This window comes from Ursus maritimus, unplaced genomic scaffold (genome assembly GCF_017311325.1).
Source record: "Ursus maritimus isolate PB19 unplaced genomic scaffold, ASM1731132v1 scaffold_3, whole genome shotgun sequence".
NCBI lineage: Eukaryota > Metazoa > Chordata > Mammalia > Carnivora > Ursidae > Ursus > Ursus maritimus.
The window spans coordinates 37,662,285-37,690,160 of record NW_024425563.1 but is presented as its reverse complement, the minus strand read 5'-3'; the positions used below and the strand labels follow the sequence as shown (position 1 = coordinate 37,690,160).

The window sequence follows — 27,876 nt, the reverse complement described above, 5'->3', positions numbered from 1 at the left end:
ATGTTGCCTAATTCAAAGTTATAATGTTTGCAACTCATTCAAAGGTTTTCACAAATATCAAAGCAGGGAAAGATACCATCACATGCCTGGATGATAGTCTATGGCCTTGTGTCCATCTGAGCTACGTTGAGAATATTTTGAATTTCCATTTTTTTTCAAGTAAATGTTAGTGACATGGTAATTGTTTTTATGAATTTCCAGGGAAGGGTGAGATAGTGTGACAGCCGTCAGCCAAGTGTCAAATAGACTGTGGCAGTGAAGGTGAGAGGATTTAAAAGCCCTTATTCATGGTGGCCTTGATTTGGTCTGATAGCAAGCTCATAAAAATTGGTATCCACTGAAAAAATCATGTTTACCCATCCCCATAACCCCTCCACTTCCTATTGTTTTTCCTGGCTTCAGCTTTTCCAAGCTTCTTGCAGTTGTTTTCAGAGATGATACCAGTTTTAGAAATGATTCTGCCCTAGACTTGTGCCAGTCCCAATTGAGTTTTGAAGTACCTATCATTTGTAATAACCCATTTAATGGGGCCCAAACTATTAAGTCACATATTAAGATGTAGGGCTTCTTACTCCTAGGAACATCACTGAGCTTACTCCATGTGGTAGGAGGAATTCTGAGATGACTTCCACGATCTCCACTCACTGAGCAGCCTCCCTCCCCTTGAGTGTGGGTGGAACCTGTGACTTGATTCTAATCTAAGGAATGTGGAAACAGTGATGGGGTGTCTCTTCTATGATTACATTGCACTATGAATATAAGACTCTGTCTTAGCATACTGGAGTGTGACGAATTCTCCTGTTGGTCCCAAAGTAGCAAACAGCCTTACTAAAAACTGCTAACAGGGGTACCTGGATGGCTCAGTCAGTTAAGTGTCTGCCTTCAGCTCAGGTCATGATCCCAAGGTCCTGGGATTGAGCCCTGTGTTGGGCTCCCTGCTCAGCAGGGAGCCTACTTCTCCCTCTGCCTGCCACTCCCCTTGCTTGTGCTCTTTCTCTTTCTATGAAATAAATAAATAAAATCTTAAAAAACAAAAAAACAAACAAACAAAAAACCCTGCCAACAGAGAGGGCCACATATTAGAGAACTGAAAGTAACCTCTATGACCCAATGGGGGCAAACAGTTGATATCCAGTAAGAACCCAAGGGCCTATTTTATAGCCACAAAGAAATGAATTCTGCCAATAACCTGAATGAGCTTGTAAACTGATTCTTCCCCAGTCAAGCCTCCAGATAATACCACATCCCAGAGAACATTTTAATTATTTGAGAGGCTTTGAACAGAGAATTCAACTAAGTCCGTCGTGATTCCCGACCCACAAACTGTGAGATAATAAATATGACTTGTTTTAAAATATGAGCTTGTAGTAATTTGTTATGCATCATAGAAAACAAACACACTCCCAAGCCTCTTTTGCTTCCACCTTGACCTGGACCAGGCACCCCAGGGTTGATTTTCTCACTGTTCTCCTAACTGAAGCCCTTTGAATCCAAAAGCTCTAATCCACAGCATTGAAGCTTCAGCTTCGGTCACTTTTCTAAGAACCACTCCCCCCTCCATTTCTACACGCATGCACGCACACACACACACACACACCCTTCCACATACTTGTCAACTTGTAGACTTGTTGAGCCTTGTAGATTCCAACTTACTTTGGTGAATCCCGTATTTCTAAATATACAGGTCTTAACCACTGAAATGCTCATATCCCTCACTAAGACTAGCACAAAGATTGTCCAGTATTCAGACATTACCCATGAATGGGTCTTCTGGTCAATAACCACCTGTCATCCTGGATTACTAGAAATATTTCCCCCAATCCTCCCATGTCCGATTCCTTGCATCACTACCTCTTAGGTTATCTTTTTCCTTATTGTAGACTCTCAGTGTTGATGAGTTTACTTTAACTTGAGATTAAAATATTTACTGGATACTAGATTTTCTTAGTCATTTATTTCAACCTCTACTTCCTTCTACATCTAAACAAAACAAAACAAAACCTACAAGAACAACAACAACAAAGCAAAAACAAACAAAGGCCAACCCATTAATTCTAAGATTAAAGCAAATTCAGAATTAAATGTTTATTTAGTATGGCCAGCATATTAGTACTTCTATATACTGATAGAGATGTATAATTTAATTTTGTGTTATGTTCAATTTTGAGGCAATAATAATGTAATGTCAAAGGAATATTTGCAAAATGTTTGCAACCATTTCATATGGTTTAAAACAGTTTTTTTTTTAAAGCAAATCTATTATTTTTAACAGATCTAAATTGTTTTGAAGGATTATAATTAACAAATCTGTTTTATGATGTATGTTACACTTCTGATAAACTTGAGGCCATCTTGAGGCTATCTTGAACAGGAAAGAAATGATCATTCATTACCAAATTCATATGAGAAAGTTATGTGCTTTAATCTATCATACTGTAGTTTTTATAAATTAACTGCAGTGAACATTGGTTATTTTCTGTAGTATATAATGTAGAATACAATATTTACTGCCTTTAAAAGATTATGATCATTATCAATAAAAAAAAGCTACCAACTATTTAGTGCTTACTAAAAGTAAGCCATTACTTAAAATGCTTTATATACAGTATCTCATTAAATCTGGGCAAAACATGATGTCAAAGGAGTGATTAATCCCATTTTGTAGATGAGAAATTAGAAGATTAAAGACACTAGATAAACTTCAAAAGGTAACACAAATGTAAATAAGGATTTAAACCCAGGCTTTTCCAACATCTCCTATTATGGTGTACTGGTCTAATTCATTTCCTTACCTACATGGTCAAATAAAATGTGTTGCTATAAGGTTCCTAAGTTTTAAAGTTGCATTGAAATACAGAATGTGTGATTAACTGAAAACAATAATCTGCTTCTTTTCGGCTCACATCTTATTTGGATTTAATACACACAAGTGTATATGTATGCATGTGTATTACACATTAACAGAAATTTTTTATTCAGCAATTACTTATAAATAAAAAGTGCTAAATATATCATAGATAACACTTTAGGAAATCAACCAATGCTAATCATAAATACTAAAACCAGAGTGACTGGGATTTGAGTCTGTAAATTACATTATGGATAATTGACATCTTAACAATAGTGAGTTTCCAAGGACATTGTATGTTTTTCTATTTATTTAGGTTTTCTTTATTTCAGCAGTGTTTTATAATTTCCAGAGTGTAAGTATTGTGCATATTTTACTAAATTTATCCCTAAGTATTTCATGGTTTTGGTGCTATTGTAAGTAATATTTAAAATTCTAAATTCCAATTGTTCATTCCCAGTGTACAGGCACAACTGATGTTTTTGAATATTGGCCTGATATTCTTCAACCTTATTAAACTTGCATATTAGTTCTAGTAGTGTTTTTGTACATACCTTAATATTTTATATACATATAATCATGTTGTTTTAAAAACTTTTACTTTTTTACTTACAAATCTGTATGCCTTAGGATTGTACTATCTAGGACCTCCAGTACAGCCCTAAAAAAATTGTGAGATCAGTTATTCATGCTTTGTTTCCTATCTCAAAAAAGGAAGAATTTTGATGCCTTATGGTTATGATATTCTTTATGATTTAGGAAAGCAATGTGATTAACTATGTGGTTACTGTAGGATTTTATAGATAACTTTTCTCAGAATAGTGAAGTCTCTTATATTCCTAGTTTTCTCAGAATTTTTATTATGGATGTTCAATTTTGTCAAATGCTTTTTCTGCATCAATTTAGATAATTGGTTTTGCTCCTTCATTATGTTAGCATGATAATTTACATTGATTGACGTTTGAAAGTTAAACAATGCTGCATTTCTGAAATAATCCCCACTTGGTCATGATATATTATCCTTTTAAAAATTTACTGTTGGATTCAATCTGCTAATATTCTGGTAAGGATTTTATTTGTAGGAATATTGGTTTGTAGTTTTCTTTCCATTTAAGGTCTTTGTCTAATTTCGATATCAAGTAATTACTGCCTTCTCAAATGAGTTAGGAAGTGTTTCTCCTCCTCCTCCTTTTGATATATGGTTATATTTAGAAATAAAATAAATGTCCAGAATTCAGTAGTTTTACTAGCATAATTTCTGCTTCACTTCCCCACACATCCATCCCCCAGAGATAATTCCTTTTACTTAGGTGTTTCAAAACCTCAGTATGTAGCTCATTCATATTTTAAAACAGATCGATATAAAATCAGTTGGCTTTGTAGAAATAATTTCGTAGAAGTATGAACTATGAGAAGCAATGGGGTGCAAAGAAATTCAAAATATCATCAGAATACTGTGTTCAGAAAATAACTTTGATGTTTCCAAATAAGTCTTTTTTTGATGCAGACTACTGCTCATATAATGACTAGGTTTCAAAACAAAACATATAGTCAAAATCTTATTGAATTCGAATTATATAGAAAAGGATAGTTTTCTAATTGCTCTCAAAGGGCTTTTTTTTTTTTTTTAAGATTTTAAGAGTCACCTCCTCAAATTGCTAATATTCTCAATTGGTTTTATAATTTCTAAGGAAAAGAGTCAAAGTAACTGTATTTGTTAAATGTGTGTAATGGGAAAATCACCAATTTAATGTGTTAATAACAACCTTTAGATGGCTGAATAAGAAAAAACAAGGCTAAGTTACTTTGGGTTGAATAATTCCCCTTAGGAATAGCACTCCTTTCTAACATTTCTAAGTTTCTCTTACAGTATTATCACACCTATTACATACTGCAACTTTTCAATGCAATGTGTAACTATAAATTATTCTCAGAAATAAAGCTTTCATCTTAATTACTAAGAGACTTTATCCTAACTATTTGTTATGTGGTGAATTCATCATCATGGAGAACCACTACTGTGGCAATGCTCCCTCACACTGTCCCTACCAGAACTCAGGTGACAACACGGAACACTAGACCACATGGTAAGCCACTCATTAGGTGATTAACTTTGTCTGACCCAGCTTGTCAAGTTTTTGTGTTCTAAATGTCAATTTCTATTCACTTGATTTCTTTCCACTTGGTTTTGCTAGACTAAGAATAAATTGCCTTTTTCAAGGAAAAGCAAAGGAAGTAAGACTATCAGGGAAAGTAAACTCAGAGGACTCTTAGGGAAAAATTAAGTACTGGTGAGAATCATCTTTAAGTTAATTAACCAGTTTGGGAGGTAATTGAGATTCTTGCTTCATCCTCTTTGCCTAACACTGCCCCTCTGCCCTACACTTTACACTTGCGTGCTTACTACTGTTTACCATGATTCCACAGCACATGCCAAATCTAAGAAAACTTTCAGTAAAGCATTTGCTTAGACCAGATCCAATTTCTTCTACCTAAAAAAAGTCGACTTTATAATCTAGTGATAGAAAGTCGGTAGTTACTTTTATCCATAATCAGTTCATTATTACTATTTCCATTGGAAATAATAGAGAACTAAAAGGAGATTCAGCTAGACACACACTTTCTGCTCTTTATTCCCAAAGATTGTGAGGGATTTAGTGATCAAGGAATTTATAGCTACTGGCTAAAAAGACAGTTTAAAATGATCTGTGAACGTCTTTCATCCATGCTGATCCATTACCAAGGATAATCAAAAGTTGGCTAAAAAACCTCCAACACCTCATCAAATACATTATTTTCAACAGTTGGTTGGCTGAGAGGAGACTGTTAAATGGTTTCTAGTAATGTTTCAGGTGAACAGAAAGTAAATGTTTGATTATATCTCAGACTGGGGAAAAAAGTATAATTTTAAACTTACTTCAGGGTACTTTTATTATTTACTAAGAACAGCATATCTGCTTGTTGTGAACTAATTTATCCAAGCCCTGAAAGATATTTTCTAAGATAATTAATACTGCCAACCTGATTAAAGGTTACAAAATGTCAAAACAAATGCAAAGGGCTGAGGAGATTAAAAATATTTTGTTTCATAAGTTTTCAGTGTTATGCCAGTGCAGTCATTTTTAAAAATCCCAGTATTTCTGGTGTTATTATCAAAGAAAGGAATGATCAATTCTGGGAAGAGAAAATGGCTGTTAGAAATGTTAAGGATAAAAGATTCATAATCTGTAGAATATCTTAACTGGTAAGATGTTATTTAAAATGAGAAGGATGGGTAAAGAGTCAAATCATTCCCAAGGTTCTAGTATACAACGGTGGTGCCAGCCATTGAAAATGGAAACTCTGGATAAGTAGTATTTAGAAATATGGAATTAAAGCTCATGATAGATGTCTGGAATGAAGAAACATTTGAGAGTCATGAGAACGTGAGAAATAGAAGTTGCTGAAGATCTGGGTAAGTGATTTTAGGAGACGACCTGGAACATATAAGAAGACAGAAGAGGGTATCTTAATGGCCAACAACATCGAAGGGTTTATTTGAAAGGTGAGGAAGCATCTAAATAGACTAGAAAGGCACAGTCTAAAAAATAAACAATACATAGGTAAGCTCTCAAAGGCAGGCATGATGTCTATATTGCTTGTCATTGTATGTATTCAGGACACTTATTACACTACCTGGAACACAGCAGGTCAACATTTGTTAATTAAATGAGCAAACAACCAAGAGAGTGGTGTCCTGTCAAACCAAATGCATAGAGCATGTCAAGGAGGAAATAATTTACAGTAATAACTACTGGATTTGGCAATTAGAAAATCATTAAAAATCTTAACAAGAACAACTTCTATGGAGGGGTGCCTGGCTCGCTCAGTTGGTAGAACATGTGACTCTTGATCTTGGGGTTGTGAGTTCAAACCCCACACTGGATGTAGAGATTAATTAAAAATAAAACCCTAAAAAATTAAATTCTGTGGAGTTTTGGTGGTAAATTGGAATGCACTGAGGGGCAAATGCATGACGAAGCCATGGAGATGTCGAAGACTGATGTCTTCTTCAAAATGAATGGCAGAGAAGAACAGGAATTATTAATAGATAAATCTGAGAAGGAGATATTGAGAACTTTTTCATAAATTGGGAGAGATCTGAGCAGGTTTATGTGCTGGGGAAGAAGTCAAAAGGCAGAAGAAATTGAAAAGGCAAAAAAAAAAAAAAAAGGGGGGGTTATTGATAAAGTATGGTCCCTGGGACAAAGGAATGAGTTCTAGAACGGAGATGAAGAAATCAGTTTAAGACCAGAGCAAAGTCCTCTCTATCTACAGAAGGAGTAAATGTGGGGAGTGAGCAAAAAAGAGGAGTCAAGGATAACACTGAGGTTTCTGACATAAGGTCATGATCTATACCTCTTACCTCTATACGTACACAAATAGGTGAGAAGAGCAAATGCAGACATGCTCATTAGCAAAGAAATAGGAAGTCTGAGGGCTTTTATGCTTCCAGTTTCTCAGTGATGTAGCAGTGGTGCCATCATTTTAGAAGGGTTAGGGGTAGAGCAGGGATTGTGAAAAGAGTGGTGGATATTTGGGGCAAACTCCGGTACTAGATTAGGGAATTAAACAGGGATACGTGGAAATGGCTGGCACTCTCCAAGTGAGGAGGATACGATAGATTTTGGCTAGTTGTACCAATTTGCCTCAGTAGTTTAATTTTCTATAGTGGCACTCAGCAGTCCTGGTATAGGAACCAAAAAGTGGATGGCAGGTTTAATTCAAAGCTAGAAGTTGACAGAGAAGTATGACAGAAAGGATAGGAACTAGGGAGGTGACAGTGCTAAAATCGATGCACTTGGAAGTTAGACTGTGTGGAAAGGGAAGAGAGTGGTAATATTTTAAGTTTACAAGAAAGGGGTGGCAGTGATTGAAGTACTTCAGGAGTGTGAAGGGGAATAGAGGGAGTAAGGGAGTGTGGGAGCCTCAGAGCTAAGAGATTATGGTCTTGAATCCCTCCATCAGGGTGGGCCCAAAATACAAGGCAGATTTATCTGGGTATGGTTCCATACCTAAATGGAATCGTCCAGTGCAGACATTAGGTCCCCTCAGATATTTACACAAAAAAGCCAGAAGCAGCAAGAACAAGAGGACAGGTGTAAGCACTCTAGGGAAGTCAGGGCACACATTAAAAATGTTGGTATTTGTGTGGCATGGTGCCTGAAGCTGTCAACGACTGGATTGAGGGGTGACCTACTACTTGACACACATCCCAAACACAATTATCACCCATTCCAATCCATTCGCTCCCTGTACACCAGAACACACTGACTTAGGAAACCTGTGCCTTAGGAATTACTGACGGACAAAATCAAGAAAATCAAATGACTAATAACATAGGTCAGAAAGTTAAGGATGAAAGGTCAAAAACAAAGACATTAGGATCTGAATCCAGGCAAACACTGGACTGGACATGGGGGTAAAGAGCAAGGATAGGAATGAAGGAAGAGTCTACAACTCTTGCCTGCCATCTGACGTGAGCCCGTGATACACGTATGAGTCAACACAGAAGATGGTGAACATGAAGGGGATATTTGGAGACCCTAACTTCAGGAATGGGTAATTTAAGGTGATAAGCAGAAAGGCTTACTTCCACTAGTTTTAATTATCCATACAACATAAAATCAAGTATTAGAGGCAATTAATCAGGAAATTTAAAAAATAGGTAATTTAAAACTGTAGAGTTCTTGCAAATGATGTAATAGTGCTCTGGGGTAGAAAAGCAATTCAACCCATTATTTAAATACAAAAATTTACTTCTAAAAATATAACCAAATATTTTTCTGTTTGGCAACTGTGCAAACTAACAGGAAATTCTTTTAAATCTGTGATGCTTATAAGTATAGCCTTGCCTGCGTCAGGAGGACACAAGATGCTTTATTCTGCTTGAACATCTTTGCAGGAATGATCAAACAAGCAGAATGTCATTTGCATTGTCAAATGACCTTTGTCTGTGATCCTCACAGAAAACAAACAGCTTTAAATGAGAAGAAGCTGTTAATTTGGCCATATTACAATAACAAGAGTTCATCACATGCTCTATCCCATAGTTCTGAATTATGGCACTCTTTTATGTAGTTACACTGTAAATCACTATTTATGGCATTTCTGCACTTCTAGCCAAAATATCCAGTAAATCAAATTGGAGATGAAATATTTTTGGCTTAAACCAATTCAATATGTTCTCACTTCTGACAGCTGTAAAACTCAAGAGTTATTTTACATCTCAGTGTTTGAAGTCTAAAAATCACAATTTTGGATGACCAGATGTACTCCGACTAAAATCCTGGAAATCTCATGATGTCTGTGAAATTAGCTGAAAGGGGCATGAGCAGGTCCTTGTTACTGGATGAAATTCATAGGGGAATCATAGCAAGGGACCATTAACTAAGAAGCAAGAGATTATAAACAACAAAATTTTAAGAGATACCCCAATTGGAATTAAGGTGTGCCAGTTAACAGGAAGATGAAACAAATGTATACTCTATTTTATTCTAGCAAGTCAGCTAAGGAGGTGCCTGGGTGCCTCAGTCAGTTAAATGTCTGCCTTCGGCTCAAGTCATGATCCTGGAGTCCCGGATGGAGCCCCACATTGGGCTCCCTGCTCAGTGGGGGAGTCTGCTTCTCCCTCTCCTTCTGCTCAACCTCCCCCCACCGCCCCAGCTCATGTTCTCTCTCCATCTATTAAATAAATAAAATAGAAAAAAAAAAAAAAACAAAAAGAAAGTCAGCTAAGGACAGAGGTAGAGCCGCAGTTGAGTCTGGTAATTATTCTAACAAAACATTAATGTAGAAGGTAATCATTCTTCTTCAAGGCTGTTGTAACAGTAAAAGAAGTAAAAGAGGACAGAAGGGATGAGCTAAAGCAAAAAAATAAACAATAATGGACCAGTTCACCACTACAGGGGAATGTTGTCATGACTCTTTGAAGTTTTCCAAGTAAAAATGGCTATGCCAGTGTTAATTTAAAATAATTTAGTAAAGCCACAGAATTATTTATGCACATGTACTAGAACAATTTAAATTTTGAAACATAGGATGTAATGTAGTCTTTGCTCTATTACTACTGGTTGAGATTATGATAATGGCTGCAACCACAGTGTGGAGCTGAGCCTGTTGCCCTTCTGTTGTTATGTGAGCTGTCTTACATTCACTGGAATAAGACTCTTGGAAACACAGTATTTATGCTGAATATTTCTGAAATCTTTTAAAGGCACTTCACTTAGTGGCTATGACTACTACTTTAAAATAGCAAAGAAATATTTTTGGATTCTTGCCACTCTGTTTTTCCAGAATAGGTAGAATTCAAAAGTGAATTTTCATTCACAGATACGTTGGAACACAGACTTCTTTCCCTTTGTGATTGTGGACTGTTAGCAACTGTAGAACCAAGTGATGCTTTGGGAGGGTTTAGCCCTCCCTCTTTCTCTCAGCGGCCCCTGGCCCCTAGGCACCATTAAGTTTAATACACAACATGCAAAAGGAGTGTTTGTTATACCAGGTCAGCTTCAGGAAGAATTCTCTTGCTTGTCTTCCAACGGAATCACCATCCTACACCCTTTCTAGTGTCATCACTGAGTGGCATCACTGAGTGGTCATTTCCAAGTCATCACAGAGTGGCAGTGCAGTATATTCATCAATTACATGGATTTGAGCATCAAACAGACTCTGACCCATACCAGAGACAAGCTGAAAGGAACAGACAGCATCTCTTTCTGTGTGTTTGACCCTGGGAAACTTAACACCTTCCTAGGTCTCAGATTTTTTAGAGTGGTTACACTCACTAAATGAAATTATGCATTGTGAAGTACTTTGGTAGTATCTGGCAGATAAGAAGTGTTCAATTAAGGTCAGCCATTTTTAATATTACTGTTACTGGTATTATTACTATTTATTGCAAATAGATTATCCAATGAAAATATCCACAATAAAACCATAAGAAGTAATAGGAAATTAAGAATGTGAGGGGGATTTGCTCACTAATAAGCAATACAAAGTACTCCACAGGTATTCTATTACTTGAAGATTTCATTTGTGAAGAATTATAGGACCATATGTTATGTTATATTATTTTGAGGGGGACTAATTATCAAAAAATGAGGTTTTCTTGTTAATCAAAAATCCTGGTTAAAAACGAGTTGTCATTTTTTATGGAATAAACTATGTTTCCTCAAAATTCCTACGTTGAAGTCTTAACACCTGGTACCTCAGAATGTGACTGTATTTGGGGCTTTAAAGATATGATTAACTTAAAGTAAGGCTCTTAGGATGGGCCCAAACCAACCTGACGAGTGTCCTTCTAAGAAGAGGAGACGAGGAGAGACAGACACGAGGGGCACACATGCACAGATGGACAACCATGTGATGACGCAGCCAGAGGGCAGCCATCTGCAAGCCAAGGAGAGACGCTTCAGAGGAAACCAACCCTGCCGGCACCTTTACCTTGTCCTTCGAGCCTCCCAAAGCAGGAGAAAATAAATTTCTGTTTAAGCAACCCAGTCTGTGGTATTTTGTTAAGGCAGCCCTAGATACCATCTATGAGTGACCAACTAGTGGATGAACAGAATATGACAAAAACAATTCTAAAACATGTTGAATGTGATTTGATTATTTAGAGAACATTTCAGTGTCTCACACTGCCTCAGAATTATCTGTATGACCATCAGTTTTCATTTTATTAGCAAAGAAATGCTACTAGAGAATTCTGTATAACAATTTAATTCAACAAATATTGATTGAATTGTGACCATATGGAAAAGACTTGTGCTCATTGGTGAGGATTGTATGTAGTAAGAGAAGATAAAGATAAGCAAGAAAGTATTTCAAATACCTTACAATACAAGGAGAGAGAGTTGTAGACAGCCATAAGATAAGAATGAATTAAAGTGTTATAATAAAGGTGAAAACCAAGGGAATTTGAGAGCATAGCTGTGTGAAGAATTGATTTTAACTGGGTACACTGATAAAGATTTAGTGAGAAAACACATTTGAGCTGGCACTTTCAAGATAAATAAGATTTTAATAGGTGAGAAGCAGGAGAAAATTCCAGGATGAACATAAATACAAACATATTTTGGAATATTTGGAAAAACACAGGTAAGGGCAATAGTCAAGTAAGGAGAATAGGTTGGGGTTGGAGCAATGAAAAGTCTGAAGTGTTCTGAATAGTGGAGTGGACTAATAACAAGTACTAATAGAAATATAGCAGTAGGAGCAACAACAGGAGTTATATTAGTAATAGTGGGATTTAAGTAGCTAATACTTATTTACTACCCATTATGTGGCAGGCTCCTAATAAGCACTTCATGTTCTCATTTAATTCTCAAAAACAAGTCATTAAGATGTGTATCACCTGTTTGAAAAATGAGAAACTAGGTGCAAGGAAGGTAAGGAACTTGCCAGAAGTCATATAGGTAATAAATGGTAAAGTCAGAATCCCAACATATCTTGCTGACTTCAAAAACAATTTATGTAATTCACATGAATATTTTCTCTGTAAGATGAAAACTAAGGGGGCGCCTAGTGGTTCCATCAGTTAAACTTCCGAGTCTTGATTTCAGTTCAGGTAATGGGATTGAGCCCTACATTGGGCTAGGTTCTCAGCATGGAGTCTGCTTGAGATTCTCTTTCCCTCTCCCTCCCCCCACTCATGCTCTCTCTCTAAAATAAATAAAATCTTTTAAAAAATGAAAACTAAGAAATCATATAATCCATCCTCTCCACATAGTTCGATCTGCTTTTGTTTGTTTGGAAAATAGATGTCGTACTTTATGATCAACGTGAAAATCTATTCAAACTTTTGTTTCTATGGAAAATGTTAAAAGTTTAAAAGGAAGACAACATTTATCATTCTTTCTGGCAGGAAATCAAGGCCTGTCTTGTAATCCTTTCTTATAATGACTAGGGAGGAGATCCTAACTCAGCCAGCTTCCCCTATGAATTACCAACTGAGATGGTTTGAAGAGAAATGCTAGGAGTATAGGGTGGTACTGTGGAACAGAGAAATGTGTGAAGCAAAGCAAGTTTCTGAAAATAAAAGTTCTTCATTCTTTACTATCATGCTTCTCAGGCCACAAAAATCTGGAGTTTGGTATAACCGGGTGGGAAAAAATGGTCTAGGGAGCAGGCAGCCATGGCAAACTCGTCAAAGCTCTCTCCAGCTCTGATTTCTAATCAAGTCTTCATTAAAAGAAAGATTTCCTTGTACCTAAGATATTGCATTGCATTTTCTAAAACAGATATGCCAACTCTAAGCTAAAAAATATTCTTTTATAAATAACAAAGAATAATAAAATGGCCAATACACTATAGTCTGAAACCTTGGTCACTGGACCATAAATGGGGATGTCAGACTATATTAGAGTAAGGACTTTGAGGTATTCACCAATAGGGACAGAAATTATGTATGTGTGTAAACATTCTCCTTGAAGCAAAGATGATGGCTCCAAGTCACTGTCTCACCAGCTAATGGAATAAACTACCACCAGTCTGATACAAAGCCCTGACCCCAGCTTTTGTTCCTACAGCTGTGATGCACCTGCCCAAGGGCAATCTTACTCAAACTTAAAACCATATGTGTGTGAGTGTCTGGTTTTTAAGTTTTTGAGATCGGTATCATTTTCATTGACCAAAGTAATAAAATGTAACTGACAGTGATCCATTCTTGTTATTTTTTTTTATCCTGCTAATGAATCTTTGCTGATTAACAAATGAAGCAGTTCGAAAAAGCCACTGATGGAGAAAGACACAGTCTATTTGGCAATGTGTTTTAATAAAATGCTTTTTGTAAAAAAATTTCAACTCCCACATTATTGAGAGATACTTACTGGAACCTTTATTCTATAGCCTCTGGTTATGGTCATGAAGACAAATGAGTTAGAAAACAGAAGTAGTTATAGAGATATCCTGTGTAACCCTCAGCTATGACCTCAAATATTTCCACCCATAATAACAGATATCTTGGATTAGTAACAAGGAATTTAGGAGGGAAACACTACTTAGAAAATATTTAGTAGACACACTTGCAAATGCTGAAAAGGGCTTATAAATAATGTATATAAATAATAATAGTTACTCAAGTGTTGATGCTAAATTTTGAGATCTTACTTTGACTAATATCTTTTCTAGTTATATTCTGTTCTTTACCTCATTCTTATCAACAAATCATCAAAATATTGTAGAACACTCAGGATATTTAAACTGATGTATGATGGTGTCCAAATATCACTTCATGTTTTAAGCATGGATAATATTGTGAGATTTATGAGTAACTGTAAAATAGATGTCAAAAGATCACCATTTATTAGGTTTGAAATTTAGGGAGTGTGGTTTGCCATATGAAGTAGAATTATGCTTCAGTAGGGTGAAGAACTCTTAGCGAGATCTTGCCCCATATCCAACTCTTGGCAAGCTAAGCTTAGATGGGGAAAACACTAGTGTCAGAGTAAATGCTTTACCTTCCAAACTGGATCCCTTCAATGACATCTTTCGGAAAGTATCCCTATTGAGAAATGTTATGTGCTTCACTCAGGAACAACGTGGAACCAAAATGTCTATTTCCTTTAGTGTAGGAAAGCAACAGTCAGGCACATTACCATTACTTTTTTGAGAGTAACGCTGCAGGTTCCTGAGGAATATTGGGTAGGCAGCTCTTCAAGGTTGCTAAGTACTAGGGAAAATGTCCTCGCCTCTTTTTGTGTCAGAAAAGAGATATTTTAAAAATTAAATTCAGAGAAGGAAAAAAAGGCATTCCAATCATTCCAATAGCTTTGTAAATGTGTTTTCATAAATACGATTCTTAGCCTTCAGAGCTTTTGTTTGTTTTGAAACAACTATCAAAATTCGCAAGAACTAAACTAAGCTTCCTACCATCAAGAATCACCTGACCTCTCCTCTTCACCCGACAATCATTAAGGGCATCTTATACCTGTGAGTGGCTTATCAAGACTTGGCTGTGAGATGTTAAAACCTTCACGACCTTCACTAAAGTGAAAGCATTTCCAAGTACAATTCATTTAACTACACCATTATACTGGATGACAGGTCTGAGACTGAGGGAGTATGAGAATAGTAAAGCTCCAAGTCCCCTGGGGTAGACAGATAAAATGAGGCAGAACCTGTCTAAACAACACATTTGTTATAACTAGTTGTGGTGTTTTCAAAGTCTTTGCTTTGGAAACTACACTGATTGTGCCAGAGTTCACATTATCACTACTGCCACAAAAGCATTTCAGACACAGATCAGACTTGTCCATCTCTATTAAACCAGAAATGACAATATGTATGAACTATTGAATCCAGATTCACATTTTTCACTAATATGTAACTCAGTTACTAAAGAAATTCTTGTTCTATATATTTTGCTGTTCTCCTTCTTTTAAGAAGTCAGTGCTTTGTTACATTTCGGCTTTGTTACTTTAAATACAAAACAATGTTTTCTTGATCCAATATCAATTGCAAATATATGGAAGACTTTATTAATAATTATAAATCAGTTTTAATTTACATGGTATTTGCCTTCTACACACTACTTTTAAAAAGAATATTCTCCTGTGACAAGGGTGATAGTAAAGCAAAGAAAGTGTTTTAAGACAACAGATTAAAAGCAGGCTTATTCTGACTGGGACAATCGGTATAATTTCCAGTTCCAAAAGACTTCATAAAGTAGGTGATATTAAACTGAAACCTAAGGGATAAATAGTAATAGTAATAATAATGATAATTACAACTCCTGCCGCTGCTCATATAGCACTTGCTATATGACACACATTATTCCAAGAGCCACACGTATGTTAATTCATTTAATTTCACAGTAACTCTGCAAGGCAAGTACTATTATCCCCATTCTACACATGAGAAAACTGAGGTTCATAACAATTAAGTGACTTGCTCAGTGACACACAACCAAAAAAGTGGTGTAGCTTAGATTAGATCCAGATGGTCCAGCCCCAGAGTCTGCACTTAACTACTATATCGAACTGTCCCCCATATGGAAATTCATGAAGGAGGAAGGTTCACAGGTCAACCCAAACAGAGGGAATAATAACACAGCGTGATGTTAGGAGATAAATGATTATGCTGTCTTAGTTCAGTGGGCTCCCTGAACATCCTTCTATCTGAGTAGATAAGTGAGATATACAGCACTTCCTTATTCCTCCCACTATAAGCCTCCATTTCAGTTGTTCTAATAGGAAAGACAAAAAGAGAAGAAAGTGAAACAAAGCAAGGAAATCCATTTTATCTGGAATTATTATATACATAAAATGTTAAAATGGAAGTCCTAGCTGAAGTACCAAGACAATAATTATCACATTCCAAAGGAGGTGTTGACCATATGCTGAATTTCCAAAGCAGGATTCTGAGAACCAGTTACATAATTCTTAAATGCCACACCACACCAACATTCTGAAGTCAGATATTAGGGAGAAGAATTTATTTGGACTGATAAGCTGTGAATTAAACTCTAAAGGATGGGGGTTGTCTGCTTGGAGAGAAAGACTTTAATAGGACCTTTTGGAAACTTTAATATGTGTCACCTGAAATTTGATGGGCACGGGGACTAGTGTCTGATTTATTCATGAGAAACCTAAATGCCAAGTGATTGGTTAGTTCCATTTGGTGGAACAAAGGGGAGATTTCTATATTGGGAATCACCTAATTCTTAGAGTATATTGGGGTTCACAATGTATGTGTTTTCTGTGGATCAGATATGGGCATTTTGTAAGAGGGAATCAGAATGAGGTCACCTACAGTTATATCTAAGAAGACCACCTGGATAAGGCCAACAGATCTCAAAAACTAGAGGGACCATTTGCTTTCTTAGCCAGAATAAGGATGTTTTGCCCCCATTAAAACAACTGCAGGGGGTGGGAGTGCCTGGGTGACTCAGTCGGTTAAGCATTCAACTCTTGATTTCAGCCCTGGTCATCATCTTGGGGTCATGAGATCAAGCCCCATGTTCGGCTCCACACTGGGCATGGAGCCTGCTTGGGATTCTCTCTCTCTTCCTTTTCCTCTGCACCACCTCCCTCCCACATATACACATTGCTCACACGCATGTGTGCTATCTCAAAAAAACAAAAAACACAGAGGGTAGAGTCTACAAATAACCAATAAAAGCATTTAAGATTTTATATAGTTAATCTATGATAAAGAAGGCAAGAATATACAATAGGGAAAAGACAGTCTCTTCCATAAATGGTGCTTTGAAAATGGAACGGCTACATGCCAAAGAATGAAACTGGACCACTTTCTAACACCATATACAAAAATAAACTCAAAATGGACTGAAGACCTAAATGTGAGACCTGAAACCATAAAAATCCTAGGAGAACAAAGGTAGTAATTTCTCTGACATTGGTTGGAGCACTATTTGTCTAGGTAGGTCTCCTAAGGCAAAGGAAAACAAAGCAAAAATAAACTATTAGAACTACATCAAAATAAAAAGCTTTTGCACAGTGAAGGAAACCATCGACAAAACAAAAAGGCAATCTACGGAACAGAAGAAGATATTTATGACATATCCAATAAGGGGTTAATACCCAAAATATATAAAGAATTTAGACATACAACTCAACACCAAAGAAAGCCAAACGATCTGATTTAAAAAGGGGCAGAGGAACTGAATAGACATTTTTCCAAAGATGGCCAACAGACACGTGAAAAGGTCTTAACACTAGTCACCAGGGAAATGCCAATCAAAACCGCATCTGTCAGGATGGCTAACATCAAAAAGACAAGAAACAAGTGTTGGCAAAGATGTGGGGAAGAGGGAACCTCCAGGTACTGTTCATGGGAATATAAATTGGTATAGCCAGTGTGGAAAAAACAATATAGAGGTCCTTCAAAAAATTAAAAATAAAAATACCATATGATCCAATAATACCACTACTGGATATTTATAGAAAGAAAATGAAAATGCTAACTTGAAAAGATACATATGCCCCTATGTTTATAGCAGTATTGTTTACAATAGCCAAGATATGGAAGCAAACTAAGTGTCCACAGATAAATGAATGAATAAGGAAGATGTCAAATGCGCACGCTCACACACACACACACACACACACACACACACTGAACTATTAAGCAGACATAAAAAAGGATGAGATCTTGCCATTTGTGACAACACAGATGAATCTAGAGGGTACTATGCTAAGTGAAGTAAGTCGGGCTGAGATCTCATGTATATTTGGAATTAAAAAAACCCAAACGAATGAACAAAAAGCAGAATCAGACCTATAAATACAAAGAAGTGATGTTTGCCAGAGGAGAGAGGGGTGGAAGGATGAGAAAAATAGGTGAAAGGGAGTGGGAAATACAACCTTCCAGTTATGTAATGAATAAGTCATGGGAATAACAGGCCCAGCATAAGGATATAGTCAATGATACTGTAATAGCGTTGTATGGTGACAGATGGTAGCTACATTGTGGTGAGCAGAGTATAATGTGTCAACCTGTCAAATCACTATGTTGTACCCCTGAAACTAATAAAACATTGTGTCAACTATACTCAAAATTTTTTAAAAAACCAACTAATGTACGTAACTTTTTGTCGCAGATAAATATGATCAATAAAAATTTTTCAAGCACCAACGTAGAAAAAAAAAAAAAAGCTATACTATCCCAAATACTTGACCAATACTCCAGTATTTAAGGAAGAAAGTTCTTATCTTTTCCTGCTCCCTTTCCATCCATTCAAACCCAGAGGAGTCAGAATCTGATGTTAGCAAACAGGATGGAGGAGCTGAAGGCCAGGTGGGGAAAGAGACAGGAGAGCAAGTACCCTTTTCCCATGGCAGGCTTCCTGCCTCCAGGAGGCCCGAGCTTAGAGCTCAAGGGGAGAGGCTTTAAATAAAGTTTAGAAAATTAAATATTACACAGTCTGAATATTTAAATTATTAAATTGAATCTGTGTTTTTGCCCAATAAGCACTATAGGACCCATGTATTATCCAGAGAAGCCATGGAACCTGCCTGAACTTATATTAAGGGGCAAGGAAAGAACTTGGTTCGCAGAGTGGATTTAAGGGGATTTAAAGTAAATTTAATCTATAATTACATTCAACGCATTGCTCTTAGTCGACATGACAGCTACATACATGACAATCTCTATGCTGAGCACCTGCACATGTGCAATTCTGCTCACTTCCATCCAAGTGTAAAGGGCAGCACGAGGAGCTTCAGAGGCTGATCTCTGGAGCCAGCGTGCCTGAGTGAGCCTCCGCATCTTCCTCTGTAAAACAGGAGTAATGACACTACATACTTCAGGGTGTTGTCGGAAGGATTGAACGGAATAGAAGAAAGCTTTTAATATAGTGCTTCACCCATAGTAAACACTCTGTAAATGGGATCTGTCACGCTAGTTGTTGCTATTATTAGTAGCACTGAAAGGTTCTTTCTGATCCACCTTAACTACAAAGAACAGCTAGAGCAGGAAGCTCACCACCATTATGTTTGATCTAATCACCTTCTCACTCCTTTTGAATCAAAAGACCCCATTATTGTCACCATAGCTCCTCCCATCCAATAGACAGTAAGTCCAGCCTCAAAAAAAATAAATAGAAACTAGAGCAAAAATTACAACTAATGTTTACTGAGCGCCTGCTACAGCCATGCATTGTACTCTGAGCCCTGAGCGCAGTATCTCATTCACTCCTCAACACCCTCCAGTGAAGTGGTTATACTCATTATCCCTACCTTACTGATGAGAAACAAGAACTTAGATTAAGGACTTTGTCCATGCTAACACAACTGGTATGTGGCAGAACCAGGATAAACAGTTACCGTGCACATTTTGCCATAAGGATAATCCCTTTATTAATAAAAACTTGTTTCATCTTGGGATCAAGTATTCAATATGCTACATGTCAAAGGGATTTCATTAAACACCATTAGTAACTCTAAAGCGATGCATTAGGAAGGAGCAATCCCTCTTCACTCATGTTCTGGGAGTGTTTTTAGAATCTATTCAACAGTGTATAGTCAAATCAAAGACTGCCTTTTAATTTCAAGTTAAAGATTTTCATGTTAGAACACATATAAAACCAAATAATAAACATACTACAACTGATGGGTTCGCTATTTAATGGGTGTGATTAGAAAGAGGTAAGAATTGGGGGCACCTGGGTGGCGCAGTCGTTAAGCGTCTGCCTTAGGCTCAGGGCGTGATCCCGGCGGTAAGGGATTGAGACCCACATCGGGCTCCTCCGCTGGGAGCCTGCCTCTTCCTCTCCCACTCCCCCTGCTTGTGTTCTCTCTCTCACTGGCTGTCTCTATCTCTGTCAAATAAATAAATAAAATCTTTATAAAAAAAAAAGAAAGAGGTAAGAATTTAAATGAACTTCAAGCACAATATCCAATCAGGTGAACTCTTCTGGACAGTCATGTTTTATCTCATGTCTTCTTTGACCTCTTAGCCTCAGGTTCCTGATATCTAAAGTGGGGATTTGTTGTCAGAATTCAAGGAAATTATATATACACATGTAAAAACTATTTTTTTTCACTGGAAACAGCTATAAAATGGTATCACTATGTTTATTATAGAAGACATTACAAATATGTAAAATATCATCAAAAATTTAAAGATAAATATTTAGCTGCCCAAATGCATATGGTGCTTGACACACGGAGGGTGCTCAAAAAATGTTAAATGTCTATGCTCTGAGTTCTTTATTAATAGAAGATAGGCAAATACACAAGTATGATCATGAAAAGTGACATTAAAATAATACCTTCTAATAATTAGATGAAGAATTCTTCACATGTTCAAACTTTATGGTGTTTGTGTCATGACTATGAGATCAAGAAATCTATTTTCTCCACTGACATCAGAGTGACATAGGTAAAAGAGCCACAACTAATTATATATCATGTAGTCATCATTCTGTTTTTATTGAGCACCTGCTCTTTCCAGGTACTGAATTCGGTGCTCAATACAATTTGGCCTCTTTAAGGAGTTTTTAGACTAGTTAGGGACACATATAATTCACTAGCACTTGGGAAAGAGTAGGAATGGAGAAGTACTGGAGACTTTGAGAACACACAAGACAGGTATTGTTCAGAAGAGTTCCCTGTGCATAGAGATGTCAAAGCTGAAACTTAGGTGGGGGTTGTGTGTGGAATTGTACTAGGGGAACAGGTATGATGGTGATGCCCAGAGGACTAGAGAACATGAAGAACTCAATGGCCCAGGAGTGTGGGTTAGTAAAGAGGGTGCTGAAGAGGTCACCTGCAACAGATCATAAAAGGTCTTATGAGATAGGACTACTCAGGAGAAATGTTAAGAGTAATAACACTACATAAAAAAAAAATTCCTTGTGTTGCAAGCATATTCATTTCTCTCCCTCTGTTGATTATTATTAATAATAGCTAGTTGCTTTCTAAGAAGCTTCAAATTTTAATAAAAAAAGAAAGAGTACAAAGATCTAAAACAAGCCTCTCTGAATCCTTCTTAAATTAACAATAAAGAGATCTTTGGAATGGCCTCTACCCACTTCTGGCAGTGTGCATTAGGAGAGCTTGGAAAAGGGTACTGATTCACCTTCTCTGGGAAGGAATGGACACAGAATGCAGGAAGGAGATTTTTCCTTTGGCCTTACACCAGTTTATTTTCGCAAGGGTTTTATATTTTGTCCATGAACACCAGAAACTCATGGGAAAATCAGTGTTCCCTAAGCTAAATAACTGACTTTAGGAAACATATCAACAGGTTCAATTTGCTGATAGATAGTGATTTCCTAAGGGCAGGACAAGCACCTAGATACTCCTTGCCTACTAAATGACCAAGGCATCTGGTTTAAGAGTTGCTAAATGCACAGGATGAACACTCAAGTACAGTGGACTCCAACTTTGATACCTTATCAGTTAAGACTGGATTTGGCTGCAAGAAAGAGGGGTCCCCCAAACAGTGGCTTAAACAAGATATGAGTTGTAGTTATGCTGTCTAGTGCTAGTGTAACAGCTCCACATGGTTATTAGGGACTAGTCCACTTCTATCTCAACTTTCTATCATAGTAGCTGCTATTCCCCGGATGACCTCAGAGTCCAAGCTAGCTGCTGAAGTGCCAGCTATCACATTAGGGGTTTACTATGTAAGATGGAGGAAAAGGCTCATCAAGAATGTCATGCTTTCCCTTTTAAACCATCCTCTGTGAAGTGTACGTAGTTTTGCTTAAATTTAATTGACTAAAATTTAGTCATGAGGCTTAGCCAAACCACAAAGAGAGGCCAGGGGATGTAACTTAGAGGCCAGGGGATGTAACTTTCAAGATAGGTGGCAAAGTGCAGAGCTGAAAAAGTGTGTTTTTTTTGAGGGAAGAAGGAGGAAAGTAAGACAGGATGGATGGTTTTGAAAGGCAATTCTCAACCTCTGCCGTAAGTATACACTCACAAATTAAAAATGTGAACTTGTAACCTCAGCATATGTTGACTTATAAATTTTGTACATACTCTCTTGCACTATTTTATGGAAATCATAAAATATGGACAAAGAATTTAAAGAATAAAATAAAAAACATAAACATTTTGGGTATTAATCTTTCAAACCTCAGAGGACTAAAGATCCACTCTGAAAATCGCTGCTCAAGGAGACAATTAGTAAAAACATTTAAGACGCTACTTCTATGGATTGGCAAGAAAACAGTCACAAAATCTACAGTCTATATGAGCTAATCCCTAGTTTATTAAGGAAAAAATCTATTTCCACTATGCCTACTACTCAGACAGCTGGACTAATTCTGACTATTGGCAAGACTAGGAGCTTTAATATAGCCTAAAGAATTATAACTTTAACATATGAGTCAAATGTCAGTATCATAGAACAAAAATGTGAAAAATAGAAACAATATAAATTAATAGGTATTAGTATATGAAGACTTTGAGGTTATTTTTGTGTATTTCCTTTAAACTGGGACTGGTTTTCCTAAAAATGTAATCACACCAAAGTTTTTGGAAAGTACAATGGCAATATGTATCCAAAAGCATTAGAAGTGTTTATATTTCATGAGTAAACTTGTAAGAATTAACCTTAGGGAAACGATCTGAGATATGGTGACGTAAGTTTGTAAATAAAAGGTGCTCAATGTAAAATAATTTATAATAAAATATAATTAGAAACAGCTTATATATTGAAAAATAGGCAAAAATGGTTAAGTGAATTATGATGCAGCCATACAATGAAACACTAACTACTAAAAACTGTATTTTCAAAGACTATTTTATGGCATAGGAAAAATGCCCATGATAAAACAGTGAGGAAAACAACATAAGAAATTAATCCATACACACACCTCTTTCTCCCTCTTACTGCACACGTTTCTACATAGATTACATAGGTAAGAGCCTAAAATGAATCACATTCAAATTTTTATGTTGTCTAGAGAGTTATATTACTGATGATTGTTACTATTCTTCATGGTTTTCTGTATTTTCCAAATTTCCTAGCACAAGTACATGTTACATTTATATAATCAGGATTCAATGTTACTGAAAATCAGTCTTACTGAAAGTTATCTTGATAGGAAATGCAAGCATGTAGATATGAATGCTCCAGGTATATGTTCAAGCAATAGCGAGACCTACAGTCCTAGGATCTCAGAAAGGTAGTTTGAAGGACATTCAGGTAGTCAATTTCATTTCATGTGACAAGAAACATCTAAATTATAATTTAGACAGCAATTCTTCATATTATAGTGATAATGTACTATCAAATAATGCCTTTGAATTTGAATATGCAGAATTCACATCTGTATTAGTTAGAGGTAACTTTCAGAGTGTTAAATAAAAGTTAATCAAAATAAAGTATGCTATTTAAACCGTTATGTTAAACAATTATCATTACCTTAAACTTTAGATCAAAGCAAACTTTGCAGCTAAGATTCACCTCCCAGAAAGTAATGGTTTTACTTAGAAAAACTTCCAGGACCAAACTATAATAGCAAAAATAAGTCACTAATATAAAAAATTTCCAATAGATAAACACTACGAGCATTACCTGGTTTAAGTTTCCAAGTGCAAATTCAATCTGAAATGATATTGCCAAAAAATCTCTGTGGTCTAAAGGATTTTTTTTTTTTTTTTAACATCTACAAAGAGAGTGTACAGTTATAGCTTCTTCTCGCTGATCTGGGTCTTCAGAAACACATCAATACATGCAGTACATAAGAACCAGCTGTAAGAGATTTTTCTGTCAATACAAAGCAAGGTCACTACATTACAGGAAGACTCAGCGATGTTTATTTCACTTCCATAAAGGGATTGTTCAAGGGCAAATTCTAAAAGAATGATTCTGAGGAGCAATGAAACCCCTGGAAAACAGACAACTTTGGGAAAACTGAATATCTATTGGACTATTTTTGGATTATGTTGCAAAGAGAAACAGAGTGCATTTAAAAATATATATTTAATATATATATAATTTAAATATACATATGTATTTAAATTATATAAATATTAAATTATACATTATGTTCCCTCTAAATATTTCAACTAAATGTTCTTAGTCCTTAGTTTATAGCACTAGAAAGGAACATAAATACGAAGAAAATAATAAATTGATGGTATTTATGGTGATTCATTCAGTAAAGTTTACAATAACAAATAAGAAAAACTTGCAACTAAATGCTGACCAAAATTTTAATCCAGTTTAATGAGGGATGCTACGCACTGTGCTGGCTGCTGCTGTCTATTGTTAATGCTTCCTAAATACTGTACTTCCTCTCTACACAGCATGTTAATAATAGGGAATAGGGCCAGCCTAATGTGAGACCACTTAGGCATTTACTCCACGCACCAAATTTAAGGAGGGTCCCCCAAAAAAAACCCCTACTAATCAAGATAAACAACATTTTAATGAAATATTTTAAAAAATAAAATTAATGCAAAAAACCGATGATGAAAACAGCAAAATTTTAACCTAGGTGAGTCATGGGTACATAATGTACCGCAATAATACCATATTTGCATATTTGAAAGTTGATGAGAATAGATCTTAAAGGTTCTCATCACAAGAAAAAAAAAAAAAAGAATGGAGCCTATGTATGCTGACAGATGTTAACTAGACTTACTGTGGTGATCATTTTGCAATGTATACAAATACCAAGTCAGTATGTTGTACACCTGAAGCTAATATAATGTTAATTTATGTTAATAATGTTACATGTTAATATATGTTAATTTACATATATGTTAACATATGCAAAAGTTATAACTTTTTAAAAAAGAGAATTTAACATTATAGGAAAAAAACATTTTAGAATGGAAAGACAAATCTTTTTCGTAGACCATCTTTGATTTTAATACTTTAGGATCTCTACCTAGTTTCCTATTGAGAACATCATGACAAAACACCAGCCAGAATATTTCCACTTTGTCCTTCACTAAGTGACTGAAAAAAATTTTTTGTGTGAGAGACACAGATCTTCAGAAGAAAGTCATTACAGAAAAATAATGCATTGCTATTTACAAAGCAAATCTCATATATGATGGATGGTTAGAACAGAAAAAAAAAACTTTTAAAAATCTTATGATACTCCTTTAGAAACATGTATTTAATATTTGGCTAACCTTTTTTCATTGTCTAGACATTTCAACTTATTTCCCCAAGCCTTTTACAAACAATCTTTTCAAAAGCCAACATTCAAGCAACTCTAAGAGGCCTTGAGGAAATAAGATGAAACATTCACAAGAAACAAAAGCAAGAATACTACAGAGAAAAAAGAATAGCCCCCATAACCAGTCAGGGCTCCAGGAAATTTTCTTTGGAACACTGAAACAGGATCTAGCTGTAACATAATAAATAAATGGTAATAAGATAAAGAAGGTAACCTCGTAACTGTGACATAGCAGCTTAATAACCAGGAAACTCTGATATTTAATGAATTGAAGACTAGTTTGTTTAATCCTGTGCTCTATTCTATGAATGAAAATAGTTACTTTCAAATTAATAATTCATGTAACATTAAAATATTTTATATTCATTTATATTGCTATTGTTATAATATGTTATGTTAATTATGTTATATGATTATTTATGTCTTAAGAGTTTAAAAAGTAAATTAGTACTATTTTATTAATATTATTTTTAAAAAATGAATATGCAGATATGACTTGAGAAGACTTAGAAAATTTGATTAACTTCTGAGTGGCTCTATTCCACTCTAGATTCTCATCTCAAATCCTTATCCTCTTGGTGGGGGAAGGGTATTGAAATTGCTGCCTCCTAAGTCCCACATTAAGTTTTCTTTTTTTTTTTTCTTTTTTTTTTTTTTTTAAGATTTTATTTATTTATTCGACAGAGATAGAGACAGCCAGCGAGAGAGGGAACACAAGCAGGGGGAGTGGAAGAGGAAGAAGCAGGCTCATAGCAGAGGAGCTTGATGTGGGGCTCGATCCCGTAACGCCGGGATCACGCCCTGAGCTGAAGGCAGACGCTTAACCGCTGTGCCACCCAGGCGCCCCCCACATTAAGTTTTCTAAATCACTGTCCTTAGGCTTAGGCCCCCAGAAACTGCATTTTTCAGAAGCTCCTCTGGTAATGCTTATATGTCCAAGTTTGAGAACCACTGCTGAATGTAGAGGTTTAATTGGGGATTTTAAAAAACAGCTCATGGGATAGATTTTGAGGTTCAGTATTATAGAAATGGTCAGCTACAAAACACCTTATAGGCCAAAAGATCATCTTCCTCTGATTCAGTCAAACTGAGGCTGACTCATGGTAATTACAACAGCTTGCTTAGGGCTCATACTTGGCCATTACTGCAGGAGAAAAAGCCACCACCACCACCACCACCACCACCACCACCACCACCAAAAGCACATTTCAATGTCTGTGTTAGCATGTTTAAAAATTAGCTTATCTAATTTTTTTTATGTGTCAGTGCCCTATATTATAAAAGCTTATGATTATTAACTTCTTTCCTATTTATATATTTATATATTTTAACATATATAAGTAAAACATACTTTAAAATCTTTTTATTTGCTAATTTATAACCAAGAAGCCAAGATCCAGTTTATTTTCATTACTAACCTCTGTAAAGGAGAACTACCTTCTGACACTCAACTCTTATGACAGAAATCCCACACAATGTAGAATGGAATTATATACAAAGAATTTCATGTTTCAGTGAAATGTTGAATCCTAAACCAACAGGATAATGTCAAGATACCTCCATTTTACCTCCAAGATACCAACCACACATGGAAATCACAACTTATTCATGACTGATAGCTCTTCAATGGACATTCATACTGGTACATACCAAGGACATGTGACAGTACATCATGTCTGATTTTTCAAAGGAAAACAGCCAAAGGGAAATGGCAACAGAAGTAAGAAGCTTTCATTTAAATGTGTGTGTGTGTGTGTGTGTGTGTGTGCGCGCACGCACACGCGTGTACTTAATGGAAGAGGAAGAGTGATGAAACAGGAAGAGAATATAGGCAATGGAAGGAAATTGCATCTAAACATCATTGTAATAAACTGATTGCCCATTCTGATCTTGAGTTACTTTATGATGGATGGGGATGGTCAAACGGAGGCCCAGCTACCTTTCCTTCTTGTCATAAAGGTTTTGGAGGGCCACCCAGGCTTCCCAGTAGACGGGTCTTGAATATCTTTCTACAGTACCTGGCGCATAATATAAAAACACCATGAGGTATATTTCAGTATGAGGGAAATTCTTCTGGGTAACATTTTTCTCCAATCCTCTCTCCAAGCTTACACATCCCCATCAAATAATGTATCTCTTTTTGAAGCTTGTCCTTAAAAATGCGGTCAAAGGATAGAGGATATCAACATTCAATTCACAGTACCAGAGAAGAAAATATAATGGGTTTCTACTTCTTTTTCTATATTTTAGTGTGATTTTTTAAATAATCCTATTCCAGTTAATTAATCAGTAAATACTGATGTTACTACAAGATGAATAATACCTTAGTTCAGAGATGATGAGGGTTAGCCAGATTGTCTTTGTTCAGAAAGTCCAG

The 27,876-nt window shown here is 36.0% G+C and overlaps 1 protein-coding gene across 2 annotated transcripts in view; it reads right to left on the bottom strand.

Moving 5' to 3' along the window:
* IMMP2L (inner mitochondrial membrane peptidase subunit 2) overlaps positions 1 to 27,876 on the bottom strand; it is an 845,846-nt gene that overhangs the window by 37,275 nt on the left and 780,695 nt on the right. The gene's annotated exons all lie outside the window — the stretch shown is intronic.